This window comes from Montipora capricornis, chromosome 3 (assembly GCF_036669925.1).
Source record: "Montipora capricornis isolate CH-2021 chromosome 3, ASM3666992v2, whole genome shotgun sequence".
In the NCBI taxonomy this organism is placed as follows: Eukaryota; Metazoa; Cnidaria; class Anthozoa; order Scleractinia; family Acroporidae; genus Montipora; species Montipora capricornis.
This window is the reverse complement of record NC_090885.1, coordinates 26,219,841-26,231,343: the sequence shown is the minus strand read 5'-3', so window position 1 is coordinate 26,231,343 and position 11,503 is coordinate 26,219,841. Positions and strand designations below refer to the sequence as shown.

The 11,503-nt window shown below is 38.9% G+C and overlaps 1 pseudogene; it reads right to left on the bottom strand.

The window, feature by feature from the left end:
• Positions 1-7,904: 7,904 nt before the first annotated feature.
• LOC138041233 (neuropeptides capa receptor-like) lies at positions 7,905-9,273 on the bottom strand (annotated as a pseudogene).
• Between the last annotated feature and the right edge of the window lie 2,230 nt (positions 9,274-11,503).

Sequence of the window (11,503 nt, the reverse complement as noted above, 5' to 3'; positions counted from 1 at the left end):
TCCCTGAGCGGGCAAGATGAAGCAAGTCCCGCGCTTTTGGGATGGATACCCAAGAGGGACACGATGGAGCCTATACTGCACGCTCGGGATTTTCTCGCTTGGTCCCGCAAGATCAAAGATAACTTTTGTTTGGTGTTTTAATCCCATATATAAAATCCTTTATTGACCAAGCTTGTTCTGTCAAGATGGCTGGATATTGGCCTCGTTCTTTCTTTTCCGTGTTTACGAGACCGAGACCAAGTCGAGGTCCATAAACACGCCACCGAGATTATGACTTTTGTTTAGGACTGAATTTTAAACTACCGAAAAGGGGCTATTCCGACCCAAACCACAATGAGCACGTTCGTGGAAGTTTCGCGCCAGTCAGAGAGTTTCACGTGATCGTGTTTTGAACCCTGAGACAAAGAAAACAATAATTCCTTCCAATAAAAACCGGATATTTTGGTCCGACTGGTCACACCGATCAAAGTGGACCAGTTTCAGAGGATCGTTCCATTGTGATTGCAAACCGAAAATTTCGGAAATTTGGCTGAATAGCAAAGCATAACTTACCATTTTACAAGCAGAACAAAATAATTTCACAAAAAATTTCCTTTTTCACACGTGCAAACACTAACAGAAAACTCGCCTAAAAGTCCGCATAGAAAAGAGAAAAAAATCTTTTTTTTTAACATTTTAGATTTAAAGAGAATCGTATCGGGGGTTCAAAAAAACTTCCTTGAATGATAAAAACAAGTATTGTTTCAAAGTATAGCACAACACGCGCAAGTGCCATGTCACCCTAGCAACAGGACTTGTTCGGAAAACACACCGACCTATGCAACTATTGATGTTTAAAGGAAAACTGAAGGACCCAAAATCGGCAATTTTTTTTCCAACACGGAGATTATGTGGGTTTTTGTGCAAAACTTAACATAAGTAAAGTTAAGTTTGATGGATAATAAAGATTGTTATTTTTTTGATCGGAGGCGTTATCAGCTGTTTTTTGCCGAGAGAAATTGCTTTTACCGAATTAGGGCTTTATACCGCCTTTTCGGCCCTTATCAAGTGCGGACTCTCAAAGACTAAACAGCAGCACTGTTGTGACGTGAGATTTCGTAAATCAAGAGAAACAACGGTAAACACAAGTGCTGCTAATGTGTGGATATTTTCTTCGGTTGCTTTGCTGTTTTCTTCTTCGCGGACTCAATATTCACGACAAAACACAGTTCGGTCCCTAAACACTGCTTTTTATATGCCTGGAGCGTTCTTGAATGTCTTCCCTTATCATACGTCATAAGCTGCAAGAATGACCGCTGACTCCTCCATTCTGAGCCGCAATTCTGATGGCCCAAAATCGGAATAAAGACATTTTTTTTGGTGGACAAACGTCGGATATGCCAGAAAAAAAGTTGAAAACATTATTGTTTGAATAAAAATGCTTATTTTTTTGCTTCAGTTGCCCTTTAAAAGGTGCAACTCTTTAGGGATATATCGGAGTGTTTACGAGAACTTATGGGTTCAAGAACTTCCGGAAATAGAGTGTTGTCCTGTTTTCATTGGGGGAAACAAGTCAGTTTCCGTTACCGTTTATAAAACCATTGGTGATATGAGGACTGGAATAGATTCCAAGTCTACGGGCAAGTTGCATTCCAACAGACAAAACCGAGGACAGCGAGTAATTGAATTTCCTCCAGTTTGCTCTGCGGGCTTCGAAACAACGTCTACTGAACACTTATTTATCACTCGAAAGGAATTTAAAGTGCCTCTGTGACCAAAAAATTGATTCTTATTTTACTTTGGATTTCAAAACTGTTCTACCCCCACCCTGCTCCACCTTTAAGCCTCATTTTTTACACTAGCAAGTTTTCCTTGACAAGTTTTCCTTGGCAGTGTAAATGGAAAAATATGACAAGTTTTTCCTTGACAAGTGTCCTTGTTCAAAACTAGCATGCTAGTTTTTGAGCAAGGACACTTGTCAAGGAAAAACGTGTCAAGGACGATATTTGCTAGTGTAAATTACTTGTCAAGTGCACGTGTCAAGGAAATCTTGTCATATTTTCCATTTACACTACCAAGCAAACTTTTCAAGGAAAACTTGCTAGTGTAAATGAGCCTTTAAAGTGGAATTTAAAGTGCCCCTGTGACCACAAAATCATTTCTTATTTTTCTTTGGATTTCAAAACTGTTAAATAAACTCTAAGCGACCAAAGTTTTAAGCCTTGCTTTCAAAACGACACCTGTTTAATTTAACTGGAATTTTTTTATTTAGTGGTCGTAAAGATCTTGAAAGAGCTGGTCGAGGAGAAAATGACGTCAAAGGCTCACTAGTGCAATGCGTGTGTGCGCCGCAGAATTAAGAAGCAGCACAGGAGTTTTGGGCTTCCAGACTTTTAAACTTGCGATTTGCATATATAATAAGCTACATTTTAAGCTAGTGAGCCTTTGACGTCACTTTTCCCTGGATCCAATCCTCTGAGGTCCAATCGGTCAGTTTTGAACGTGAGTAATGGCGGACCGTGAAATCCAAAACATACACTCAGTAAACGGCCTGAAAATCAAAGCTCAAAATTTTGCCAGTCAGGAGTTGGGCAAAACACACTTTCAAAATCTGAAGAAAACAAGAGGTGATTTTTTTTACAACAGGGCACTTTGAAGTTTACGCAATTAGTTCATCATCCTCGACAGTCTGGGGTCGGATAATCGGTCGGTGAAAGCAAGAGGCTGGTCGAACGGAGTGATACAAGTTAGAATTGGTAACATTAGTTTAAAAGAGGAAATGGTTTGGACTCAGGAGTCATATTAAAACTCAGTCGTGTCGTCCAATCACAGTCACGCCCCATTCGTCACGCCCCATTCGTGTTGACAAACTTCAAAACCACAGTCGTGAAGCCGGAAAGTGTTGAAAGATGCCAGAATGAAAGCCGTAGTGAAAAAAACTTTTGCGCATTCATGCCGCTTTTATTAGTTATAGCACTTGTACGTAGTAGGCTCATCGCGATCGTAAAGGCCGGGACACACCAGGCGACAAGTCGCAGCGGACATGTCTCTGCGACAAGTTGCTCCATGCGTACTACTTGCAAAGCAAGTCGCTGCGACACGACGCCTGTTCGGAGCACACGCAGTCATCTCGTATGAGGGGGAATGTGAACTAGTTTTCTAATTCAATATGGCTGACCATATGACGCTCTCTCATTGGTTCATTTGAATTTTGTGGCAGCGACTTGTTGCCGGAAGTGTACACACGATGCGACAACGCTGCTTTCGCTAATTTTGTCGCTGTGATAAGTCGCATAAGGCGATTTGTTGCGGCGACTTGTCCCCGCGACGTGTCGCAGCGGCTTATCGCCTAATGTGTCCCGGCTTTAACTGGAGTTATCCAGCCTTCAAGGAATTAACATAAATTATGCAAATTCAATTTGTTCCCCTATTTTGTCAACCGCAATATTTTTTTATACCCCAGGGTCTCCCGACGCGACCGTTTTCTCTCAGATGCTAATAATTAAATTTCACTGGCTTCAGTAAGTCCAGCCTTAAAATATTCGCAGCACAATATTCTACGAGAAAAAAGTTTATTTGAATGTTGATTCCTTGAAAGCTTGAGTCAATACAGTCATGTCGGGACCCAGGGGAATAAAGAAATTTGCAGTTGACAAAACTACGGTTTGCCACCCCGGTAAGGTTCAGTTTGTTATCAACGGTCGAAGCCGTGGCCTCTTTGGTGTTAACCTGCGATCAGGAGTACTTTTCTTTAGACAGGGCGGAAAAGGTACGCCTGATACAATTTCTTAAGGACGGTACCTACTAATTCAAAGGTATTTTTGCGCGGTTTACTGAATATATTATTGAAATCCAAAAAGAAAATTTGGGGTAACCACGCATTTTTCGAAGATAATTAATCAACAATATTTGTAAAAAGCTCTAAAATACAAAGCAATGAAAGGCGTTCTTTTCCAAATTGAAGCTTAATTATCTCTGAAAAATGCATGGTTACCCCCAATTTTCTATTTGGATACCAAGAGAACTGGCTAAGTTCTGTTTTCTCCGCATAGTTTTGAACCGCGCAAAAAATATCCCCGTATTAATAAGAAATCCGAGTATCTCGAGATTCGCAGAACGTATGCGCAATAACAATAGTAGGCACCGTCCTTAACGGGTCAGCTCGAGTCGTCTGCCGGTAGTCCAGATTCTGCACTCTACTCTGATTGACCGAAAAACAATAGAGCTCTTGGAGCCTCTCTCCGATTGGTTTACAGAATTGCAAAAAAGTCGATTAACAACTGATCAAATTATGGCCTCCGAGAAGGACTTGACCTGGAATGATGTTAGGGTACGTTTACAGCTGCTGTTGCTTCAACTTCAGAGTTTTTTTTTTCAAGGAAGGGCAGAGAGAATGCAACTGAAGAATGATTTGTCGGAAAGAAGACATTATAGTCGTACTTCCTACGGGATTTGGCAATAGTGTTTTTCACATTCCCGAACATTCTAGAAAAAATGCATCGTTCCACTTCCACCTATTTGAAAACGTTTGTAGCTGTGGTAAGTTCGGAAGCAGCAAGTTTCAAATAGAACCGAATAGAACTTTAGTGCTGCCATATTCGGAGAATCAGCCGAGCTTGACAGAGAAATTCGACATTGCTTACGGAAGCGCCGAACAATGGTTTACTGGCACACTTCTCACAAAATGATAATTGAGTAGTTGGTGCTGGAAAACTAGACATTTTCCTCATATTACAGTGATATTAGCGGCATCTTTTATTGTCACCTCAAATAATCAAGCTCATAGTACTGTTGATTGCGTCTGATGATAACATGAAGTATTAGGCTTTTTCTCCGATTTTACCATGAAATTCTTTGTTTGAACAAAGAAACCCTATGGGGTGTCGTTTGTAAAAAAATATTTAGAACAAATTTGTAACATTTTCCCCTTATTTGGAAATAATTAAAACTTCCAGAAAATTTATTTATAAATAAGACGCAAAACCTGTCGGATGATACTAGTATGTAAATAATTATTTTAGGCACGTCCTGATTTATAAATAATTTTAATCACGAAACGAATTGTATACAAATAATGAATTACACAACTTCAATCATTTATAAATCAGTCTGCCTCTAAAATGTTTATTTACATATCATAAAAATAGACAAACCAGTTGTAAATTTATTATTTATAAAGACAGGGATTTCACGGAATGCCTGAAACGGTAAAATAAGCTCCAAAACGCACAAGAATACACCAGAGGTGAGTCACTTTTATTCTTTTTATTGAATGAACGTTAAATTGAGCGTTTTTTAGGGTTCATAATCGACGGTATAACCACACAGGAAGGAAGCTCTCCACGTTGGCAATAAAGCTCTGCTTTTTAATTGAGAATCTTTTTCATATAATTATCTCCTTAAGCTTTTTATTGGGCTTCCCATACAAATCCTTATATTTTTGTCGGCCATGCTCACACTGAGCTTGGGGCGCCTGTGGCGTGACAGATCGTAGAGCAACGTCAGAATGTAAACTAGTCAAACTGGTTCTCTACTGTACAATAACCAAGTGTACAATAACTAACTGCACAATATCGCGGAATATTTGTTCTCGTTCCGTGCGTTTTCTGTACAATAACTAGTACAGTTGGATAATAATTATTGTTATAGCAATGAGTGATAAAAAACAATAAAAGGTCAATGCATGCCGCCTTTTTGTGATATTATCTTTTTCCTTGAAATATTAAAATAGCTTTGCTTTTTTGGAAGTTTTCCACTTCCTTTGACCTTGGCCAGGGCTTCCTCGGAGGTTGAACTGATAGGACAAACGGGTCGAGTAAGTAAGGTAATACGATACGACAAAACTATTCTATTTTTCCTTAACAAATTGATTCCATTATGATATATAGTTTTAGGAAGTCCAAACGTGCTATTTGCATTTCTCGAGGTGTTTTGAACTACTCTGAACTAGTGTGCTCCTTCCGTTTGTACAGCTTGTATACAGACTCTTAGAAAACATCCACAGCTATTTGGTCCTATTTGCCTGTCTTGAAGTTGTTACGGTTTCCTGAACTCATCTGATATCTCAGTCAAAACACTTTCCTAGCTCCACACAAAATGGACAGTTGTTTTCATCTTCGTTCGTTCAAATTTTTCTCGATTTGTAGTTCGTTTAATGCTGTGTAGCCATCAACATTGCAAATGAAGACAAAGAATAAATGATCAATTCAAATGTGATCGAAACATGCAGTGGTACCTCATACCTTATTCCTAATATGAGTTTGAATGCTCAACATCACGAATCTTCCCTGCATACCATAAGAAATCAAACAGTTTTAACAAATACGTTAACAAATACACTAGGGGAATGTAGTAACTTACAAAGGAAGGACAAGAAATTATTTACTAGATCAATTTGCGATACAACGTTGGCGCCCTATAGTCTCAGAAATCCCCCGTAGTTTGGTTGGCCCTTTGTTGCAAAATTCAACAATGTATATTTGTATGCAACAATCTATATTGATTGACCTTCAACACATGATATTTCATTTAACGACTATTTTCATTCAACTTCATCACAGGATGTTTTCATTCAACAACTACATTCATTCAACTTCAACTCGGGCTTCGTTTATTCAACACATATATTTATTTAACTTCAAAACGGGCTATTTTTGTGCAAGGAGAATATTTATTCAACTTCAACGTCCAAAGTTACGTTTTACGGAAGGAATGCCCCATTCGGCCGTTGGCAAAAGGTTGATCGGACCGGACCGGATCGGATCGGATCGGATCGGATTGACAAAACTCGGACCGGATCAATAACAAAATCCCGGCAAAGTAGACAGTCACCAGACAACGTGCTGAAGAGAGGAGAAGTCGAATTCTGTGCTTTTCTCTCTTGTGTAGTCGTCTCCTCATTTATTGAGACTCGTCGAAATGTTTTTTCCAGAGATGATTACAGATTACAAAGCGGAATTATGGAAGATACGATGTGACGAATTGTCGTCAATAAGCGAATTGACTGCGTACGCAACGGTCTTCTTCAAACATGAAAACTGACGACTATTCCAGAACGGGAATATCAGTGGACGATGGCACGCGCAGAAAAATATCCATATTAGGTCATATTAGAGTAGAATCCCAACTATTCTGCGGGCTCTCCTTTCGTCAACTGACGTTCCCTTTCTGTTGCTAAATCAGGCTATTGTGCAATTGTCAGGGACTGGGGTAAAGTACGGAATTGTCGTCAGTTTTCATGTTTGAAGAAGACCGTTGCGTACGCAGTCAATTCGCTTATTGACGACAATTCGTATCCGGTCCCATCCTGGTTTTGCCAACGGCCTTTTCATTCAACAAAACATATTCATTCAACTCTTCGCAAGTTCCCGGACATCGATAAATTCTTATTTAAGTAACAAAGCGCCACCTCCCTACCCCCTGGCCTTATTAAAGGTGAAGCAATAGGCCAATATTCAGGCATGACTACAGGGTTTTATGGTCAAATTTCCTAAACAAAACAACATTCAAATTCAACCAAAAAGCCATCTATGAAGCTTGACATATCGAACGTGGCATATTAGACTGCTAAGAACAGACTCTTCGAAAACAACATTTGAAGAGAGCCTTGAGAAATTCAAACAACGCCTGAGAGCACGCGGCTATCCAAATACAATCATGGAAAGGCTTCCGTATTATTACGGCCAACCATACTGTCGACTTGTTATATCAGACCAACTTGATTAAGAACGGTCTGCGAAAGGGAGCATAATGTTACAGGGCATCTATTCTGTGGATCAACTAAAAAATGCCCGCAAAGATCAGACAGCGGCTCAGTTTAAACAGTTTTAAAATCGCATACAATGGCAAAGCTTTTCAGTTTTGACTGCTGTACTTATTAATATTGGAAACCAATTTTAATGGTTTATTTCCATTTCTCCTTTATTGTTAGGTAACCTAGTCTATTTAAGATTAATTCAAAAGACTCGTAGGAAGACTACATAACACATACATAATTTCGTCAGTGCATATAAAGAAAAAGCCTTACGTTCAATGTTGTTAGCTTTTGCTAATCCCTAGCTACTGATTTGGGCAGGCGTGGCTTTCCCTGTTACTCCCTTTTAGCTAGAGTGAAATCATACCACTTAAATTGTTAGATGCGCTTAGGAAGGCTTATGAGAAACTCTGTTCAACAAATTTTCGAAACTACCGAGTTGTAACTCGTGCTTCCGTTAACAAATTTTCTTGACCGAAAGCTACCGCTTTGCGAAGTTACTGCGGCTAAACTGCCGCCACTGCAAATCGCCGACTGTTTTGGTCCCTCTTGAACGAGACGCGATAACCAGAACTAAAAGCGATTAGGATAAATGGATTGATAGCTGTACTTATCAGTGGGAAAATGTAGTACAGCACGCCCACCAGATTTAATGAAAGACATTTATCTTTCGTAAACACAGAGGGGTGAAGTGATTTTAAAAACATGTAGACGTTAAGAGGTGTCCAACAAGTGAAAAATCCAAGGACGATTGATCCGAAGACTTTCATCATGTGTTGGTTTTCCTTGTCTCTCTTTGCTCTGGATTGAATTCGATCCCCCTTATATAGCTTCCTTCTTTCTCTTAGCTGTTTCATAATTAGCGAGTAGAGGACGACTATAGAAATGAAAGGGATGCAGTAGAACAAAACAAAACCTACGGAGTAGTAGGTTTGCAGCGGTAATTGACTCATCATGTTTCTGCAAAAAGTATGTTCCTCTGATTGAATTACTCTAGAGTAAAGCAAGTACGGAATGAGACCAAACGCTGGTATACCCCAACTTACAAGCATGAAAATTGTTCGAATCTTTCCAGTTATCGTTAACGATTTTAGTGGAAACCTTGTCGCAATAAATCTGTCCACAGCGATTAGAACTAAGCTGATTATAGACACCGAATATGACAGTGATCGTGAATAAATTCCTAGCTTGCAAAAGAACGAAGCGGCAACAGCGCCCGTAATAAGACTTCCACCAGCCTGCAGCATACCTTCAGTAGCAAAGAGGGGCCAGTTGAGAAGAACGCACACCAAATCAGAAACGACCATGTTCATGAAGTAGTAGTTAGAACTCGTCTTTAAGTTTTCTCGCTTGATGAATGTTATTATCACAAGGAAATTTCCCCAAGTCCCAAAAGACTAATGGCTGAAAGGACAACAGCTATTGCCGTAAGGGAACCGGTTGGACAGTCTACATGATATAAGAGATGAGAGGAGTTTTCCATTTTGCGTTTCAGATAATTTCCAACAATTTTGTTGAAAACTCTCAGCTACTACTTATGATTTCAGTGAATGGCAGTCACATTCGAATAGATCTGTATTGATGAAACTGCATTTAAATTGACGATAAGGTGTCAATCAAAAATGAGGAGGAAACTCAGTGGAGGGTCAACAAAAAATGCGCCGATTGACAGCTTATTTACCACGAATAAAGCCAATAAGATGACTATTTCTAGCATTGCACTTACTACGATGTAGTTTGCACAGCCTTATAATTAAATATCTTTAATTTGGTGGCCTCTTCAAACTACTACTTGATCCATTTGTAAGCGTTTCATTTAATTCTAACATTACCACATCCCAAGGCAAATTTTTCATTATATACCATGAAGTGCTCTCTTTACCTTTCCTCCGTTTTTACCATAAAAATAGGCTGTTTGGGTTTTTGAGGTTAATGCACGTAAGGCACTGCAAATCGAAGACCAATTACACAAGGTGATTTTGTCACTGCTAATGGCACTTTTTTCATTGAATTTAGCTTTGCAGAAAGCAAAGGGTAATAAAATTCTAGAAAATATATGAGTACCACCTGGCTCTGAAAGTTTTTAAAATTAATAAGGGAAAATAAAATAAAATATTGTAATAGTAATACTAAAACCCGGGGGCGAATGGCACATAAATTAATCAAGGCTTATAAATAACTAAGCGATCTGTTAAGATCACCGATCGTTTTACACGTACCTCCGCAAATGTCTTTTATTGCACAACCTGTACGTTATGGAATAGATTATACATTGGCGAGAGAGGGAGACGACTAGGCGACCGATTCCGCGAACACCTTCGCGATGTTGAGAAGAATGACAAGGATGCATCTAAGCCAGTCGCTCGTCATTTTAATCTCCCTAACCACTCCAAACAACACATGGCTATCTGCGGCCTTTCCCTACATCTAGGTACGACGGAAAGCCACAAGAATCTGGAGCAAAAATTCATCTTCCAAATCGGCACCCTTAATCCCCAAGGTATTAACGAACGCTTTTCATTTAACTAATGTATTCCTATTTGCCACGTTGCCACGTTACCTCCAATAGCGTAGCTCCTACTCCACTATAAAAACTACACACACCCCATACTTCCTCGATTCGCTCTTATGAAGAGCTAACGCTCGAAAAGTTAGCTTTTATAACCCTGTACGGTGATCAATTTACATTATCAACTTATAAATAACTTAATTTTCTCAAGACTTCAAAGGGGAGAATTAAGGTTTACTGATGAATAAGGCTTCTTTTCTTTTGTGGGAACATCCATTTTTGTTAACTTAAAAATGAAAAGGAACTTGGAAAATAAACATTTCATGCAAAAGTGAATAAAGTACATAATTCCACACAAACTATTGAAAAGCAGCTGGCACTTAAGACTAATAGAATATACAATTTTTAAAAACTTTAAAAAGTGTTGGATCTATGGTATTATACGTGGAATGCCATGATTTTAGAATAAACGTTTCTGTCGGTTGCTAAAAAGGTATTATGCCTTAAAAAAGCTCTTTTAATTATTTACCTCGTCATTTTACTCTGATGAAGGCAAACATAACGTTGCCGAAAATTTAGTTTTTATACTTTTTTAGGCCAGATCCAACACTTTTTTAAGTTTTACATCATGAACACTGACCGGCAAACAGTAATATACCATTTTGTTAATTTTTTATGCTCGTAATTAGGCTTGGATAAATTCTGCCGGCAGAATTTGAAGCAGAATAAGCGATTTTTGAGGCGAGCATCAGTAATGATATGCATAACAGTTGTAAGAAAAATCTAAAACTAAATGAAAAACAAATGGAAAACACCTTGTGTTTGATTTGATTATTTGACCTAAATTGAGATGAAATACAATTTTGCTATGCATATTAATGAGTATATAGTTTTTTAAAGGGATTAGGCCCAGGCTCCCTTCTATATTTGCGAAAATAATAAGGCCCGAAGGGCTGAAAATGTTTTCGAGCAGAATAAGCGATTTTTACGAGCACTGCCGGCAGGCAGAATAAGCCATTTTGCGAGCAGAATTTGTGCAAGCCTACTCGTATTGATGAGCGAACATTTATCACCGCTCATTTCCATCAAAATTTTTTTGATGCATTTATCCTCAGTCAAGTTTTGAAATGATGAGCGCTCCTTTGGCTGCATCAAAACAGCTTTTACATATTCTGTACTTCAGATGTGCGTTTATATTCATTCGTAAAATATCCTCTTCTTTCAATTCCCTACAATTAATTCTGTACTTCATGCAGATGTGC